General features: G+C 44.8%; 1 protein-coding gene across 1 annotated transcript in view; it reads left to right on the top strand.

The window, feature by feature from the left end:
- Positions 1-2,885: 2,885 nt before the first annotated feature.
- Positions 2,886-13,892, top strand: part of LOC120535112 (serine/threonine-protein kinase Nek6-like) — a 416,838-nt gene continuing 405,831 nt past the window's right edge. Inside the window, exon 1 of the mRNA XM_039762699.1 lies at positions 2,886-3,042. The gene's annotated coding sequence lies outside the window, so the exon portion shown is untranslated. The remainder of the gene's footprint in view (positions 3,043-13,892) is intronic.

Below are 13,892 nucleotides of genomic sequence, written 5' to 3'. Positions count from 1 at the left end.
TGACCCAAAGCATACAGCCAAGTCACCACTGGAGTGGCTTTGAGACAAGGCTCTGAGGGTCTTAGAGTGGCAAAGCCAAAGCCCTCACTTAAACCCCACAGAACATCAGTGGAGAGACCCGAATCCTTCTATGCATGAGGGATTTCACTGCTTGATTTTTAATAGATTTGCAAACCTTTCTGAAAAGACAACGTTTACATTTCATGATGGGTGATTGAGGTGTTGATTCACAGTTAAACATGGCAAATGTATCCATTTAAAATGAAATCTACAACAGAATAAAGTGGGCAGAAAACGGGTCTGAATACTTTCTGAATCCACTGTATGTTGTGACACTGAGCTGAGTAGAATGCTGTGTGTGTGTGACTCACACCTGTTGATTAATGAGTACATCAAGAAATGAGCCCACCATTGCTATTATGGCACAGAGACTTGTGAGAAATGAGTGAAGGATGAATGCAACCAAATTCAGAGAGATTCTTGAAGAAGGTCCAGAATGTGTGCCACCTCAGAGTGTGGCGATGACGCACCTTTCAGCACATCAATGACATGAAGCCAAGACAATGCTGGAGTGGCTTCAAGACAAGTCTTTAATAATAAATAATAATAATAAAAATAATAAAATTTAATAATAATAATAATAAAATTTTATTATAATAATAATAATAAGAAGAAGAAGAATTCAATTTATTTATATAGCAACTTTCAGCACGTCAATGACATGAAGCCAAGACAATGCTGGAGTGCCTTCAAGACAAGTCTTTAATAATAAATAATAATAATAATAAAAATAATAACATTTAATAATAATAATCATAATTATAATAATAATAAAATTTAATAATAATAATAATAATAAAAGAAGAAGAATTCAATTTATTTATATAGCACCTTTCAGCACATCAATGACATGAAGCCAAGACAATGCTGGAGTGGCTTCAAGACAAGTCTTTAATAATAATAAAAAAAATTTAATAATAATAATAATAATAATAATAATAATAATAATAATAATAAGAAGAAGAAGAAGAAGAAGAAGAAGAAGAATTCAATTTATTTATATAGCACCTTTCAGCATGTCAATGACATGAAGCCAAGACAATGCTGCAGTGGCTTCAAGACAAGTCTATAATAATAATAATAATAATAATAATAAGAAGAAGAAGAAGAAGAAGAAGAAGAAGAAGAAGAAGAAGAATTCAATTTATTTATATAGCACCTTTCCCACGCTCAAGGTTGAATGCCCTCGGGTGGCACAACCAATGCCCAGACTCAAACTCCATAGAACATTTGTAGAGAGACCTGAAGATGCCAGTTTATATCCATTCAGCGTAATGGAGCTTGAGAGGATCTCCCAGGAAGAACGGGATAAACTGTCCAAATCCAGGCATGTAAAGCTTAACTGTTGAGTCAAAGGGGCTTCAACAAAGTACTGAATTGAGGCTCTGACTTCTTCTCTGAATTAGATATTTCAGTTTTTGATTTCTAATAAATCTGGAAACTTTTCTGAAAACATGTTTTAAATTTGTCTTTATGGGTTACTGGAAAAACATTGATGGTCGAAAAACGGCCCTTTAAAATTAAATCTACAACACAATAAAGTGTACAGAAAGTGAAGGGGTCTGAATGCTTTCAGAATTCATTGCATATCCCTACATCCATTTTCTAGCCATTTTTTTCCATTATAGTGTTGTGGACATCCAGAACCTAAGAGTATAGTAGCAGTAATGGACACAAGGCGTAGGAACCAACCTTGAGTAGAATGCCTATTACATTAGGCAAGCAGTGTGGCATAGTGGTTAAGGCTTTGGACTTTAAACCCTGAGGTTGTGGGTTCCAATCCCACTATTGACACTGTGTGACCCTGAACACATCACTTCACCTACCGGTGCTCCAACTGGAAAAACAAAAAAGAAATATAGTCAAATTATAATAATACACAACAATGCGCACTGAGGCGGAATGGTGGCACTGCCAACTTGCAGTGATGAGAGTAGTGTTAGTTACCTGGGTCATCCCAGCATGGAGGTTGAATGTTTTCCTGGTGTCTGTGTGAATGTCCCACAGGTGATCCAGTGAACCCCCCTCCCATGCCCCTAGTTGGACTGGCCATACTAAATAGGCCCATGTGGTGTGTGTTTGTGTGTGTGAGTGAGTTCACCCAGTCCAGGGAATTGTTCTTGTCTTATATCCCATGCTTGCTAGAATTGGCTCCATACCCCCCACATCCCCACCGCGCGACCCTGTACAGGATTAAGTGGGCTTAGAAAATGGTATGGTATGTACATTCAGCCGCATACGCACACTCACTTAAAACTTTTTACCAGACATCGACGCATCCAATAAAAATGGAAGTGCTTGGCTGGGCTCTTCACTCCACATTGTAGTGGACGTGCAGATTAGTTTACAGTAAGTCCGCAAGGGTGACGAGGTGCCCATCTGTTTGTCAGTCCGTAAGAAATTATTGAGTTTTTGTTAGTGGGGGAGTCACTGATACCTGGTGGAGGTGTCCCTTTGAAAATCGGACATTGCGAAAAGTGGCCCGTGGACGAGTCCAAGCCGCTCTCGCCGAGCCTTGCGTGCAGATGGCTGTTTAATTGTGTGCATTTCCTGACTTGATCCCCCTCGGTGTGCGATAGTAAATATAACCAGGAAGCCCGGCCAAACTGTAAACCGAGCAGCGCAACGTGCCAGCGCGAACAACATCCAAGTTTACTCACTTTTCTTGCAAAATAAACGCCTCCTCCCCATCAAGGAGGGGAAAAGAGGGAAGCACTCCTTTTGGGAGGCCTGCGTGGCATGTAAATGAAAGACGCAGGGAGAGAGAGAGAGAGAGAGAGAGAGAGGGGAGGGGGTGTGACTGAGTGAGTGAGTGAGAGAGAGAGAGAGAGAGAGAGAGAGAGAGAGAGCTGACTTTTGCACGGTGAAAACAAACGTTGCACAACAAGGGATTTCTCCAGCTGTAACTTTGTACATCGTTTCCTCGACTTTTTAAGTTAACCGGGCGGGTGCACGCGAAGGAGCGGAAGGCCACCGATTGCGGTAAGTTGTCAGCGGGCTCGCGCTGTAATCATTATGAAGTGATATTTGATTTAACAGCTGAGTCGCCGTGCTGGGAAACTTTAGCCGCGGTAAGAGAGCAGCGAGAAGCACTTCACAGTTTGACAAGTTGGGCTGTTTAAGTGACCTGACCTCCTCGCTGCTATGCTCTGCTCTGCTCTGCTCCGCTCCGGGTGGATCGCTCCATGTGTGCTCCTTCGCCGCCTGTGCGTGTCCGTGTAGTGTCATGTCGCGCTGCTCAGCTCTTCAGTATCCACACCATGTGTCTGTAACCCGGCGCTCGTCTTCATGTACTGTAAACGTGAAGGGGTCATCCGGACTTCCCTCTTTATTTCTATCGAGATTCCGTGAAAGTCGTCTTGTCCCCCATATCTGTTGCTTTTGACTTGCGCTGTCACAAACTTGGCTCCCCGTCTTCTGTAAATCTGTTTCTGTCACCTCGGTCTGTGAAATGTATACGCGAGGGAGTCGATCCGTTACTCTCGTTCGAGTCTGCGTGGATCGACTTGCCCTTTCACTACTTCGTTTGTCGTTTCTTGTGGATCGTACACCTTTACCATTATGATCTGAGTTTTGGGCCGTTGCAGGGTGGCACTGTTTGTTATTGAGCCCCTACAGGTTGGCACTGCTTGTTATTGAGCCCCTACAGGGTGGCACTGCTTGTTGTTGAGCCACTACAGTCATTATTACTTATTATTTGGCTGACATCTTTCACTTAAAACGTCTGAGAGACACAACTGATTCCACACATTTGCTTTATTACACCGGCAGGTGAATTGACTTGCTCTTGGTCAGTAGAACCCACAATGTCGCGGTTTTAACTTCAGATCCTCAGTCACTACTACCACTTTTGTGCTGCTTTTATGTTCTTCAGACAGACGCGGGTGTAAACGTGTTAACCCCCAGCTATTTTATGTGTGCTTGCGTAAACTTAATGAGCACGCGTTCGCACTTTCATTACGTTTTGCGTGAATGTCCTGGGCTCTGAAATTACGTGAACAGACTGCACAGCCACCGTGAATGTCACCTTCCCGAAGCGCCTCGTCTGCACCGTTAAAGAGTTTATTTGTGGTAAGAGTGTCTCCACATACACACTTTTTTTAAAACTATTTGAATATTTGAACTCAGGGGGGACATCACGGTGGCGCAGTAAGTAAGCATTAGCGCTCTTTAGGGACTTAGCACCCCGTTACTTCAATATACTTGTTTTGGGGGTGCTTGTTGGTTTGTAGAGGAGTTCCACGTGGAGATTTTTTTTTGTGTAGGTGAGGAGTGAAATAGGGGACCCTGCATGGAGTTTTCTCTCGTTTGTAAAAGTGGGCGCCCTGACATGGAGTTTTCGCTCAGAGGACCATACAATGCCAGAATGAAAAACGGGATGAAGCTCTAGAAGATTAGGGGTTGGAACAGGGAGAGGGATCTCAAAGATTAAGGGCTTAAGCCCTTGAAGTCCCACCTTGACCCCAACGATGCCACTAGTTTTTGTTTGTTCTTTATTTTGCCTTATAGAATTTCTCGTATTAGGAATTTGTTAGTTTTCGCATACCCCTTGGGGTCAGAGCGCAGGGTCTGCCATTGTACAGAGCAATTGAAGGTTAAGAGCTATGCTCAAGGGCCCAGCAGAGTAGGATCTCTTTTGGCAGTGACTCGAACCGGCAACCTTTGGGATACCAGTGCAGATCCTTAGCCTCAGATCCGCCACTCCTCCCTATAGTTAACACCCCACGTTCTCCCCGTGTGTCTGTGTGGGTTTTCTCCGGGCGCTCTGGTTTCCCCCACACAGTCCAAAGCCGTGCAGGTTAGGTAGACTGGCAAAGCTTTAATGGGTCCAAGTGGGTGTGTGGTGTGTGTGTGTGATGAAACTGGCACCCTATCTAGAGATTGTTCCTGCCTTGTGCCCTGTGTTCGCTGGATTAGGCTCCAGCACCCCACGGCCCTGCTCAGGACAGAACGGGCTTTAAAAACGGTACGGTATGGTTTTCGAACTCTCTGATTTTGTGCATTTTGTCATCTTGGGTCCTCCTCTACACTCTTTTCACTTTTTTAGTCCCTCCTGGAACCATTGCATGGCAGTGAACCATTTCATTCTGGAATGGGTTCACTGCGCATGAAGTTGGCTTTCAAAGGATTCTTAATGTGTGGACAAAACAGAAATCCTTAATAAGCAGTACCCAAAGTGAGTCTGTGTTATGGTAGGCAGCAAGAGTCGGTTTAAAAATCAAGAACCCGTTGGTGCCTCAAAGATCTGTTATCATCTAGTCATGGCTATTTATGGAGCCTGTTACAGATCTAAATAAATAAAGGGCTTTGGCCTCTAGGGGGCGTTACGGCACCCTAAACCCCCTGACACAACTTCACGACAAAATCCTGGTTGGAACAAAAAGGCATTTATACATCAGCACCTTCACGGGGTTTCCAGTTTCCTTACTTCAGTATATTCGAATAGTCACTAAGCTTCTTCTCCTTCATCTTCCATCAAATGTCTTCCACTTCCTGACGATTCTGACCCCAAGTCGAGTGGTGGGCTCAGTTTTAACTCCTGACCCGGGTGTACATCCGGTGCTCAATCTGTTACCCTGGGAGGAACTTCCAGGTCTGGCAGGAGCCCAACGGTACTTGTGCCATCAACAGCTCCCATGACAGCCCCCACAGAACCTGGCAGGATGGACCCCTGGGACCCCATGCTGCCCTGCGGGTGTCCATAGTGGTGTCCCTCAAGACATGGATGCTGCCACCCCTTGTAAAGATGGACTAACTGTTGCCCACTGTACTGTCCTTCCCACATTCCTCAGTCTATTGCCCTGTGGGTGCTAGAATGCCAACCCCGGAGGAGCTGCTCCCTGGCGTGACACGGCAGGAGAATATCACTGATCCCTAGCAGAGCTTTATATCCTCTGGGCTCTGGGCCAGGTAAGGGAGCAGGACCCATCCTGGCAGGAGCAGGCATTGGTTCCTCTCAGGGTTCGCTCTGGACCAGGAGTGGCAGGGGTGTCCAACTCCGGTGCTGGTGGGCTGCAGTGGCTGCAGGTTTTCATTCTAACCCTTTTCTTAATCAGTGACCAGTTTTCACTGCTAATTAACTCCTTTTCCCTTCATTTTAAATCGCCCTGTTTTTAAGGATTCAGTCCTCTGAGCTGATTTGTTTCTTCATTAAATGGAAGCCAAGCAGAAATGAGACGTGAAACGAGCCAACAGACGACCAGCTAAACTGGAACGTCAAACTCCAGCCAATTTCACTCCAACTAATCTCTTAATGAGAAGCTGATTCTTGCTGTTAATTAAAGCTGTTATTGAAAATCAGGACTTGTCGCCGCTCTCGTTCTGCCACAGCAGCCTGCTGATTTTCTGTTTTTTTTAAGACCACCGTCAAGATGTTTGGGTGACTTGAACAGACCAACACGACCGAGACCTTCACCTTTCTTTACTTTCATGTGGCGGCTCGTTTGGTGTCTCGTTAAAGAAAAAGAAACAACGTAGGCGGGGGTGTCAAACTCCAGTCCTGGTGGGCCACAGTGGCTGCAGGTGTTCATTCTAACCATCTTCTTAATTAGTGAGTCGTTTTGTGCTGCTGATTAACTTGCTTTGCCTTCATTTTAATTGACGTGACTTGGATCCCTTAGTTGTTTCTTGGACAGTGCAGATGGAAAGATTACTTTGAGAGGCTGATGAATGAAGGGAACGAGAGAGAGAAAAGATTGGATGATGTGGAGATAGTGAATCAGGAAGTGCAACGGATTAGCAAGGAGGAAGTAAGGACAGCCATGAAGAGGATGAAGAATGGAAAGGCCGTTGGTCCAGATGACATACCTGTGGAAGCATGGAGGTGTTTAGGAGAGATGGCAGTGGAGGTTTTAATGGAATCTTGGAAAGTGAGAGGATGCCTGAGGAGTGGAGAAGAAGTGTACTGGTGCAGATATTTAAGAATAAGGGGGATGTGTAGGACTGCAGTAACTACAGGCGGATAAAACTGATGAGCCACAGCAAGAAGTTATGGGCAAGAGTAGTGGAAGGTAGGTTAAGAAGTGAGGTGATGATTAGTGAGCAGCAGTGTGGTTTCATGCCAAGAAAGTTTGCTCTGAGGGTGTTGATTGAGAAGAACGGAGAAGGCCAGAAGGAGGTCAATTGCGTCTTTGTGGAGCTGGAGAAAGCATATGACAGGGTGACTGGTGAGGAGTTGTGATATTGTATGAGGAAGTCGGGAGTGGCCGAGAAGTACGTAAGAGTTGTACAGGATATGTACGAGAGAAGTGTGACCGTGGTGAGGTCTGCGGTAGGAGTGACAGATACATTCAAGGTGGAGGTTGGATTACATCAGGGATCGGCTCTGAGCCCTTTCTTATTTGCAATGGTGAAGGACAGGTTGACAGACGAGATTAGACAGGAGACCTCGTGGACTGTGATGTTTGCGGATGACATTGTGATCTGTAGCGAGAGTAGGGAGCAGGTTGAAGAAACCCCGGAGTGGTAGAGATCTGCTCTAGAGAGGAGAGGAATGAAGGTCAGTAGGAACAAGACAGAATCCGTGTGTGTGAATGAGAGGAAGGTCAGTGGAGTGGTGAGGAAGCAGGGAGTAGAGTTGGCGAAGGTGGATGAGTTTAAATACTTGGGATCAAAAGTACAGAATAACGGGGATTGTGGAAGAGAAGTGAAAAAGAGAGTGCAGGCAGGGTGGATTGGGTTGTAGCAATGCTACTAGTAGTTAGAACTACATCTCCCAGCAGTCCTTGCATGCATGCAGTTCTAACTACTAGTAGCATTGCTACAGGGTAGAGAAGAGTGTCAGGAGTGATTTGTGACAGATGGGTGTCAGCAAGAGTGAAAGGGAAGGTCTACAGGATGGTAGTGAGACCAGCTATGTTATATGGGTTGGAGACGGTGGCACTGATTTGTGTTTTTTGTATCTCTCACCCTCATATACCGTTATCGTAAGAGCTTCCCTTATCTATTAGAACATTAGAACAATCCAGACGAGAGCAGGCCATTCCAGGCAACAAAGCTTGCCAGTCCTATCCACTTATTTCTTCCAAAAAAACATCGAGTCGAGTTTTGAAAGTACCTAACGTCTTACTGTCTACCACACTACTTGGTCGCTTATTCCAAGAGTCTCTCATTCTAAATATGAGGCTGGTTTTAAATTGAAATGGCGAAAGAAATTGGTAACTGCGCTGCTGCTGCAATAAAATTCGATGCGTCTGAGGAACTGATGTGAGATTGGAGGAGGCAAGAAGATGTACAAAAAAAATAATAATAATTAAGTGTCGTATTTTTGAACGGGCGTATAAGTCGGGGTCTGATTTTTCTGATCGATTTTTCAGGTTTCAAGACCCGACTTATACGTGAGTATATACGGGACTTGTGCTCTGTTCTGTGTATTGTACAGTCATATGAAAAAGTTTGGGAACCCCTCTCAGCCTGCATAATAATTGACTCTCCTTTCAACAAACAAGATAACAGTGGTACGTCTTTCATTTCCTAGAACATCGGAGTACTGTGGTGTTTTCTGAACAAAGATTTTTAGTGAAGCCGTATTTAGTTGTATGAAATTAAATCAAATGTGAAGAACTGGCTGTGCACAAATGTGGGTCCCCTTGTCATTGTGCTGATTTGAATGGCTGTCACTGCTCAATGCTGATTACTTGGTATGATGAGCTCGTTAAACCTTGAACTTCATAGACAGGAGTATCCAATCATGAGTGGTCAAAGGTATTTAAGGTGGTCAATTACAAGTTGGGCTTCCTTCCCTTTGACTCTCCTCTGAAGAGTGACAGACAGCATGGGATCCTCAAAGCAACTCTCCAAAGATCTGAAAACAAAGATTGTTGAGTCTCCTGGTTTAGGGGAAGGCTACAAAAAGCCATCTCAGAGGTTTAAACTGTCAGTTTCAACTGTAAGGAATGGAATCAGGAAATGGAAGGCCACAGGCACAGTTACTGTTAAACCAGCAGGTCTGGCAGGCCAAGAAAAATACAGGAGCGGCATATGAGCAGGATTGTGAGAATGGTGACAGACAACCCACAGATCACCTCCAAAGACCTGCAAGAACATCTCACTGCAGATGGTGTATCTGGACATCGTTCTACAATTTAGCGCAATTTGCACAAATAACATCTGTATGGCAGGGTGATGAGAAAGAAGCCCTTTCTGCACTCATGCCACAAACAGAGTCGCTTGTTTTATGCCAATGCTCATTTAGACAAGCCAGATTCATTTTGGAACAAAGTGCTTTGGACTGATGAGACAAAATTGAGTTATTTGGTCAGAACAAAATGCGCTTTGCATGGCGGAAAAAGAACACCACATTCCAAGAAAAACACCTGCTACCTGCTGTCACATTTGGTGGAGGTTCCATCATACTGTGGGGCTGTGTGGCGAGTTCAGGGACTGGGGCCCTTGTTAAAGTCGAGAGTCGAATGAATTCAACCCAATATCAACAAATTCTTCAGGATAATGTTCAAGCATCAGTCACAAAGTTGAAGTTACGCAGGGGTTGGATATTCCAACAAGACAATGACCCAAAAACACAGTTGGAAATCTACAAAGGCATTCGTGCAGAGGGAGAAGTACAATGTGCTGGAATGGCCGTCACAATCCTCTGACTTGAATATCATCGACAATCTATGGGATGATTTGAAGCAGGCTGTCCATCAAATTGAACTGAACTGGAGAGATTTTGTATGAAGAATGATCAGAAATACCTCCATCAGAGTCCAGACACTCATCACAGGCTATAGGAGGACAGCGTCTAGAGGCTGTTAGATTTGAAAAGGAGGCTCAACTAAGTATTGATGTCATATCTCTGTTGGGGTGCCCATATTTATGCACCTGTCTAATTTTGTTATGATGCATATTCATATTTTCTGTTAATCCAATAAACTTCATGTCACTGCTGAAATACGACTGTTTCCATAAAGCATGTCAGATATTAAAAGGAAGTTGCTCAGCCAATGATAAAGAAAACTCCAAAGAATTAAGAGGGGTTCCCACACTTTTTCATATGACTGTATTGTATTCTGTTGTATTGACCCCATTTTTTTTTGACATCCACTGCACACCCAACCTACCTGGAAAAGGGGTCTCTCTTTGAATTGCCTTTCCTGAGGTTTCTTCCATTTTCTTTTCTTCCCTCTAAGGTTTTTTTTGTCTTCTTAGAGAGTCAAGGCTGGGGGGAGGCTGTGAAAAGGCAGGGCCTGGTAAAGCCCCTTGCAGCCCTCCTTGTGTGATTTTGGGCTAAGCAGAAATGCAGATTTGTTTTGGGCGTGACGAGGATGGACAGGATTAGAAATGAGGACATTAGAGGGTCAGTTCCAGTTGGACGGTTGGGAGACAAAGTCAGAGAGGTGAGATTGTGTTGGTTTGGACATGTGCAGAGGAGAGATGAGGGGTATATTGGGAGAAGGGTACTAAGGATAGAGCTGCCAGGGAAGAGGAAGAGAGGAAGAGAAGGTTTATGGATTTGATGAGAGAGGACATGCAGGTGATGAGTGTGACAGAGCAAGATGAGGATGACAGGAAGATATGGAAGATGATGATCCGCTGTGGCAACCCCTAATTGGAGCAGCTAAAAGTAGAAGAAGAAGAAATCCATTGTGTTGTATTGTAATGTAATGCATTGTACTGAGAACTGTATTATTTTGGGAAGAATTCTTTTGTGTATAAATTAAATCATTTTGGATTTTGAGAAAGGTTCCTTAACGTGTGGACAAATCAGAAATGATTAGGCAGCCTAGCAGGGTACAACAGATCAAGCAAACTCCAATTTGAGCCCTTTGTGTGTTTGTATGCAGCGAGGGTCCGTTTTAAAATCAGGAACTCCCTGGTATTTCACAAATCTGCTATGTTTGTTACCGGAATGATTCGTATCTACGTAAAGAAATGTGAATTCTGAAGCCTTCGTGTTGACGGGTCTTTTTGCAATCCAAAATGGTTCTTGGGCGCTGCTGCCTTGCAGTAAGGAAACCTGGGGTTCACTTCCCAGGTGGTGCTTGCTTGTTCTTCCTGTGCCTGCGTGGATTTCCTCCCACAGTCCAAAGACATGCAGGTTAGGTTCATTGGCTGTCCTAAATTGTCCCTAATGTGTGCTTGGTGTGTGTGTGTGTGTGCCCTGTGGTGGGCTGGCGCCCTGCCCGGGGTTTGTTTCCTGTCTTGCGCCTTGTGTTGGCTAAGATTGGCTCCAGCAGACCCCCATGACCCTGTAGTTAGGATATAGTGGGTTGGAAAATGGATGGATGGATGGCAAATGGTTCTTTGGGTGGCATGGTAGTTCAGTGGTTGAGCTGCTTCCTCGCGTGTGGAGTTTGCATGTTCTGTCCATGTTGGCATCAGGGCCAACTTATCAGCATCATAGGGCCCCCGTTTGGGCAAAGTATTCTGCTGGGGTTTTGATAGCAAAGTAGAAACCTTTTGGGCCTCCTATGCTCCTAGGGACCCCCGGCCAGTGCCCATACATTTAGACAGCCCAGGTCTGTGGGGGTTTCCTCTGTGGGAGCTCTGGTTTCCTCCCACAGTCCAATGACATGCATGTCAGGTGAACTGACGTTCCTAAATTGGCTGGCTCCCCGTCCAGAGTTTGTGCCCTATGCCAATTGGAATGGGCTCCAGCACACCCCTGTGATTCTGTTCAGGATTAAGCGGGTTAGAAACTGACTGACTGATTTGGTGCTGCTATGGCATCGTCCTAATGAATCACTCTGGCACCGTTATCTTTAAGAGTGTAGCTTAGTCTCTCGTTTTGGCTTTGTCTTCTGTCAGCCTTAACACCACTATTTTAAAAAAAATGAATTTAATAAAAAAAAAACAGAAATACCGACCCCGAAATCTCATGTTGTAACAGCTGCACACAGACGGCCTCACGTTTATTTTGGAGCCGTTTCCACGCTCAAGTATTTTGGAAAGGTTATTCTAGGCTTCTCAAAAGAAAGCTTAGATTTACGAGTTAAGTTAGATAAGTTTAAAAGACGTCAAGGGAAAAAAAAACGGATCTCTTTTATCTTCTTTAACGCATTGGCAAAATGTTGTATTCAAAAAGTCTGATGTCAACCAGAAGCCTTTTGTTTCTTAGAAATCGAAAATGAGGCCCACTTGTATGGTGAAGGCCACTTGAGCTTCAGATAACTTGAGCAGAGAGAGCTTTAACAGCCGGCAGTATTGGTAAAGTTTGGAATGTCTTTGCTTTGCGGCCCACCCTAACTGATCATCTATTGGGGAGGAGCAAAAAGCTTTCGATTCGTCAAAAATGGCAATTTTGGGGTTTTCAACGGATCGCCACATTTTTGGGTCCCCTGATACCGATGATGGGTGTCTGTGTGTCACAGATATTGAGGACGCTCAAGTGCTAAAAAAAAATCCCAAGCTCTAAACTTGAGCCTGTTATGAGATGACGATGTGCTGATTAGTTTTTTTTTGAGCGAAACCGGGCAAGAGAAAGAGTCGCTTGAGAGAAACCCTCAAAAACCGGAATTCTGCAATTCATGATGAATTCTTCACGTCAGTTGCTATCGTGATGACCTGTTTTATGATCTGAAAGATCAGAGCGCTAAATAATTATTGAAATGTTATCAAAGAGGCGCCCTGCGGTGGGCTGGCACCCTGCCCGGGGTTTGTTTCCTGCCTTATGCCCTGTGCTGGTTTGGATTGGCTCCAGCAGACCCACGTGACCCTGTAGTTAGGTTGGATAATGGATTGATGGATGGATATCGAAGAGTTCAGGTAACTCGATTCCTGGGGCGCAAGGCTTACTGACACTCATGTCCCAATTTTTTTATGTAATATCCTCTTCCCCAACTCCTGTCCTGGAGGGTCCCCATTGGCTGCAGGTTTTCATTCTAACCCAGGGGTCCCCAACTCCTGTCCTGGAGGGTCCCCATTGGCTGCAGGTTTTCATTCTAACCCGGGGTCCCAAACTCCTGTCCTGGAGGGTCCCCAGTGGCTGCAGGTTTTCATTCTAACCTGGGGTCCCCAACTCCTGTCCTGGAGGGTCCCCATTGGCTGCAGGTTTTCATTCTAACCCAGGGGTCCCCAACTCCTGTCCTGGAGGGTCCCCAGTGGCTGCAGGTTTTCATTCTCACCTGGGGATTTATAAAATAACAGTGGGAGGTCGAGCTTTTAGTTACAGGACCCCCTAAACTGTGGACTGGTCTGCCTGCTACTATAAGAGATGCCCCTTTGGGCTCAGCCTTTAAATCCTCACGACTTCAGTTTAGCACACCCTGACTAGAGCTGCTGATTAACTGTAAAGGCGCATCTCTGTTGTTAGTCATTAGCACTAAAACATAAGTGACATGATAGTTAGAATTTGTTACTAACCCTCACCTATTCTGCTTCTCTTCTCTGTACTCAAATGTGGCAATTGGTGCCCACAGCCCACCTGCCAAGTTGTTTGCCTGCCTATGGTAAAGTCATCCCTGATGGAGGATCGCAGGAATCATGGGAAAGAGGGGTCCTTTCATTGGATTGGCTGGCCCAGCACTGTTTCAGCCGTAGAACGGCCAAATGGGGAGGCAGCTTGATGGATGAGGTCTCCAGGACTCTAAAAATATCCAAATCTTATTATGTGATATCATCTACTGTTAAATTCTGCTCCGTATTTCGAAAATTTTTATTATTAAGCCGTATTAAGGATTTGTTCTGTTCTGTGTATTGTATTGCATTGACCCCCTTCTTTTTGACACCCACCGCACGCCCAACTTACCTAGAAAGGGGTCTCTCTTTGAACTGCCTTTCCCAAGTTTTCTTCCAGTTTTCCCCACAAGGTTTTTTTTTTGGGAGTTTTTCCTTGTCTTCTCAGAGTCGAGGCTGGGGGGCTGTCAAGGGGCAGGGCCTGTTAAAGCCCATTG

The sequence above is a fragment of the Polypterus senegalus genome, chromosome 9, assembly GCF_016835505.1.
Source record: "Polypterus senegalus isolate Bchr_013 chromosome 9, ASM1683550v1, whole genome shotgun sequence".
Lineage (NCBI taxonomy): Eukaryota > Metazoa > Chordata > Cladistia > Polypteriformes > Polypteridae > Polypterus > Polypterus senegalus.
Note: the sequence above shows the minus strand (reverse complement) of the source record. Positions and strands in the feature narration are given on the sequence as shown.